Source organism: Bison bison, unplaced genomic scaffold, assembly GCF_000754665.1.
Source record: "Bison bison bison isolate TAMUID 2011002044 unplaced genomic scaffold, Bison_UMD1.0 scf7180017864035, whole genome shotgun sequence".
Classification (NCBI taxonomy): Eukaryota; Metazoa; Chordata; class Mammalia; order Artiodactyla; family Bovidae; genus Bison; species Bison bison.
In genome coordinates this window covers 20,212,699-20,218,299 of record NW_011494607.1, presented here as the reverse complement: position 1 = coordinate 20,218,299, position 5,601 = coordinate 20,212,699, and the positions used below count along the sequence as shown (strand labels likewise).

At 35.4% G+C, this 5,601-nt stretch overlaps 1 protein-coding gene across 2 annotated transcripts in view; it reads left to right on the top strand.

Moving 5' to 3' along the window:
• ASCC3 (activating signal cointegrator 1 complex subunit 3) overlaps positions 1-5,601 on the top strand; it is a 341,661-nt gene that overhangs the window by 84,328 nt on the left and 251,732 nt on the right. The window lies entirely within an intron of this gene.

The window sequence follows — 5,601 nt, the reverse complement described above, 5'->3', positions numbered from 1 at the left end:
ACCATACACTGTCTTTCTTATCTCTTTTTTCTTTTTACCCCTTATCTCTTAATTAACAGAATTCATTAATTTTTCAATGTGTTTTCAAGTAGGAGTACAAATTGGAAATTTGGGTTTTGGTAAAGATACAGAACTCTTCATATGACATAATTTAAAACAGAGTGAATCAGTTACTTTTTATTAACATAAAACATTAAGTGTTTATCAGTTCAGTTCAGTTCAGTCGCTCAGTTGTGTCTGACTCTGCAACCCCATGAACCACAGCACGCCAGGCCTCCCTGTCCATCACCAACTCCCGGAGTCCACCCAAACCCATGTATATTGAGTCGGTGATGCCATCCAACCATCTCATCCTCTGTCGTCCCCTTCTCCTCCGGCCTTCAGTCTTTCCCAGCATCAGGGTCTTTTCTAATAAGTCAGCTCTTCGCATCAAGTGGCCAAAGTATTGGGGTTCCAGCTTCAACATCCGTCCTTCCAATGAACACCCAGGACTGATCTCCTTTAGGATGAACTGGTTGGATCTCCTTGCAGTCGAAGGTGTTTATAGCTGTTAAGAAAGAAATTATTACTATTTTTAATACATTAAGACAACATAGACTAAATCCCTTTTTGTTTTTCCTCAAGATAGATATTTTTCTTATGTATAGAGAAAAGCATTTTTGTGAATCTGATTATAAAATCTGTTCTATAAAAAATATCTAAAATGTAATATCTAAATTTATAAAACAGAAGGTAAAATTCCTTTATAACCCCAGATCCAGTGAAACAGTTTGATATATATCATTTCATAGTTTTTTGTATAACAGTTTCTATTTAATTAATTCTGTTACTGTTCTGTGGCATATTTTGTTTTCCCCTTTTAGGTGTGTTTGTTTGTAAGAATATATATCTTCCTCATCCTATTCAGGGTTTCCCAGGTGGCTCAGTGGTAAACAGTCCACCTGCCAAGCAGGAGATGCAGGTTCAATCCTGGGTCAGGATGATCACCTGGAGATGGAAATGGCAACCCACTCCAGTAATCTTGCTTGGGAAATCCCATGGGCAGAGGAGGCTGGCAGGCTACAGTCCATGGAATTGCAAGAGTCAGACACAACTTAGCGACTAAACAATAACATCCTCTATAACTACTGTAATTCATAAAGAATGCATCATGAATTGCTTGTCTCCTTTTTATGTACATTCAAATTGTATTAGCTTTTTCTTAAATTATAAATAATATTTTAGCAGATATCTTTGAGCTTAATCTGGCATTCTTGTTCAATTAGTTAACTTAGGTAAATTTTTTGGAAGTGGAATTTTTAGGCTAAATGATATGCAGATTTCTCAGTGTTGATCATTTAAAAGCAACGTGTATGATTTAAAAGCAATGATCATTTAAAAGCAATGTATATGAAGACATAAAAATTACAAGAATAATCCAGTTTTTAAAGTCTTAAACACCGAGATTAAAAACCTTCTTACTGTATTTTGCATTTATTTATTAGTATGGTCAATGTTTTTGTGACTTTATATTTTTATATTTTCTATCTATATATATTTTTATTTTTATAAAATTAAGTTATACTTGGTTTTAAAAGATCATTATAGGGAATAAAAGTGTAAAACATAATGACATCAGTAAACTTTATAAGTTTTTAACTTGGACTTTAAAATCTGAACTTGTTCCAGTCCTTGCTTTGCTACTTCTTGGCCGTTTGTCCTACAGCACAGTCTTCAATTTCTCCATGCCCAGTTTCCCTATCTTTAAAATAAGGATAATAAAAAAAGACCTACTTCATGGGTTTTCTTTGGATACTGAGAGAAATAATCCCCTTAAAGGTTATAAAGCAAAGCCTCATATGCAGTATGTGCTCAATAGAAATGCTAGCTAACTGGTACTATTATCATTAAATTAACTAGTGAATAATTTACCTGCCAATTTAAATAATAAGGAATTTATTATCTCCTGGATTTATCTATAATTCAAGAGTATTAAAAGTAACATTTTAGGTTTTGTTTTGTAACATACACATCTACAGATCTTGCCACAGATCATCGGTTTGGGGTTAGCCGTCAGTGAAGCAGTGTGCCAGGTCTTCGAAGGTTGTGGTGCGTAGGTGTGTAGTAGTAGAGCTATCAGTTCAGTTCAGTTCGGTTCAGTCCAGTCACTCAGTTGTGTCTGACTCTTTGCAACCCCGTGATCGCAGCACACCAGGCCTCCCTGTCCATCGCCAACTCCCGGAGTTCACTCAAACTCATGCCCATCGAGTCGCTGATGCCATCCAGCCGGTTGGGGCCTAGGTAACAAACTCTTGGTGGCCTAGGTTTATCTGCTCCACCTTTAGCTCTTCAAGACAGAATATAAGCCCTGATAGCTTGGCACTTGCTAGGTAGAGTTGGGTGCATGACGCACAAGTGGGAGGGTACATTTGAGATAACAGCAGAGTGTAATATAGGCTTTGCGTATAATAATAGATCTGGACTTTTGATGTACATAGCATCTTGATGACGTAGCATCTTGGGTGAGATCCCTGATCTAATGTTATAGGTATTAGATACTGTAGAAGAGAATCTGCTGTTTCTTCTATTCCTAAACTTGTGATAGAGAAAAGCCTTTGAGGAATTCAGCATATTAAGACCAAAAAAGAGAATGTTGAGGAAGACATTGAGAGGAGGGACATAGAACTTAATTTAAAGAAACTTCAGGAGGGTGATTCAATTTAACTTTATTTAAAAATGTTTAAGATTTTTTTGGCCATGCTGCACAAAATGTGGGATCTTAATTCCCCAACCAGGGAGCAAACCCATGTCCCCTGCATTGGGAGCACAGAGTCTTTGTCACTGGATCATCAGGGAAGTCCTTCAGTTTTCCTTTTTCTCTCTGTAGGGTAGAACTCTAGGAATAGTGAGAAGAACTTTTTAATATGAAATAGTTTTGCAGTACTTGAGAGCTCATTTAGGCATCACAACTTAATCAGACCCATTTTAATTTTCTGGTTTTTTAAGGAAATCAGTTGTATATCTTTGTGCATGTCTGTTATCTTTTTCTTCTTCTGTAAGTATTATCACATTGTAAAAACTAGAAATCTTTAAATAGCAAAATATCTCTTTAATTTATCCTTGTCCCCTGTCAGCCGAGATCCTTACTTCTTCTATCACTATATTAGATTGTGTGTATCCTTCTAGAATGTCTACAAGAAAATATGAACATATTTTAATGTTAAATATTAAGCATATACAAATAGTAGATTCTTATTCCCTATTCCCTACTGCTGTCATCTTTAAAAAAAAAATTTATTGATGTATAGTTGCTTTCCTACCATCTTTGAGAAAAGTAGTATAATATTGCTGTGCATCTTGCTGTTTTCCATCTTAGTAAGCAGGATATATTCCATGGCTAATCAATTTATAGTATGGAATATGGTTTGTAAGAAACATGAGAGCAATGGATTCCAGCATATACAGCTTGGACTGACCGTACTGAGTTGTGAAATTTTGAGCCTAAGGCACATGCTATCTAAAACTGGAAGAAACTTAAACTTTGAAAATTATATATGTCTCTGGTATCTTTATGATTTTTCCTAAATATATGCTGAGATTGATGTTTACTGTTTAAAACTTAAGCTTATGATACATACACTAACTTGGGAGTGATGACATGATCCTGGCTTCGTCTTAGGTACCTAGTTAATGCATTTTAACTGGTAGTACCTACATTTCATTATTATAAACATTTAATGCAGTATGTTTCATGTACATTTTTGTTCTTCCAGGTAAATCGTATTATACAGAATATTTTTAAAAGATAAAACCTGCATTTGAGAGCAGTCTGTGTAGCTAGTGTTTGGTAAAATATATTAGAAACATACTTTCTGTGGATTTGCATATATGACCCATGTCATTTCTGTGAGATTAGTAGTATGATGAATCCAAAATATGCATAGACAAGTGGATTTAGGATGAAACTTGTAACATTTTCATCTACTGATTATAATGTTTTGAGAGTAGTAAAACTAAAAGGGAAAATGGTACTTATTTAGAATGACTATCTAAGCTAAATATAAAGCCTTTGTGATAAATTAGCCATGAGATACTCAGTTTTCTGTTTAAGAGCAAATATTAACATACTAAGAAAAATAATTACAGTTTAACTTTTTATACTCATTAGCATAAGAAGTCAATACATGAGTTAGAAGGATATTAAATATTTGGAAGCAATGATTTTTAGTGCCATTTAATTAGACATTAGTGGATGTTTGGTGTATAAATAAAATGATGAATATTATTATTACATAGTTTGAAATTTGAGTAAATTAGAGTTTTGATATAGTCACACTTTTCTTCCTCTTTAATCTTTAGTTTTCCTAAGATATTTGTGAATATAATTTGAATATTGTTCAAATACAAGAAATTCCTTGTGCATAATGAGCTTTAACTTAATTATCTCATGTTCCAGTAGCTCACAGAATTAATTTGAAGTACAATGAATCTTCTAGTGATATTTTTAAATAAAGTTATGGTTGCTGTCTCTGCACATTCCTTTTATTCTTTTACTGACAAGTTTATTCATGAAAATTATTTCATGAATTTTTCTAAATTTTAAATAAAAAACAAAAAGAAACTTGGGACAAGGGGGCAGAAAGTTAGCTGCTTAAAGTAATTTATAAATTTTTGCAGATTTTTGGGGGTAACTTGCTTTTTCTCATCAGCATGGTATGTTACTAGTAAAGAGTGTATATATGCAACAATATTTTAAGGGTTCTTTTGCAGTGGTTTTGAATATAGAGTTCTCTACAGTAGTTCAGTCTTCTTAGTCTGGTCATGACCTCCTGTTCCATCTACATCATCTCTGCTGCCCCTTCCTCCCGTCTCTGTCATACCACTACTAACTTTTAACAAGTTCCAGATGTCTTTCTAATACTCTGTTCCTTCTGCCTAAAATAGCATTCTGCTTACTGAAACTCTCCCTCAGATGCCTCAGCACATAGTTTGTGTCTTTAATATAGACAGCTAAACTGATGTAATATAATTCTATCACCTTTTCCCCCTTTAAACAACAAACTAATGTGTTGTAAGGATCATTTTAGATACTCTCTAACTTTTGTTAAGAGAAAGAATATTTATATAAGTCCTTCAGTTCAGCTCAGTTCAGTTCAGTCGCTCAGCCGTGTCTGACTCTTTGTGACCCCATGAACCGCAGCACGCCAGGCCTCCCTGTCCATCACCAACTCCCAGAGTTCACCCCAACTAACGTCCATCGAGTCAGTGATGCCATCCAGCCATCTCATCCTCTGTCGTCCCCTTCTCCTCCTGCCCCCAATCCCTCCCAGCATCAGAGTCTTTTCCAATGAGTCCACTCTTCGCATGAGGTGGCCAAAGTACTGGAGTTTCAGCCTTAGCATCATTCCCTCCAAAGAAATCCCAGGGCTGATCTTCAGAATGGACTGGTTGGATCTCCTTGCAGTCCAAGGGACTCTCAAGAGTCTTCTCCAACACCACAGTTCAAAAGCATCAATTCTTCAGCCCTCAGCTTTCTTCACAGTCCAACTCTCACATCCATACATGACCACTGGAAAAACCATAGCCTTGACTAGATGGACCTTTGTTGGCAAAGCAATGTCT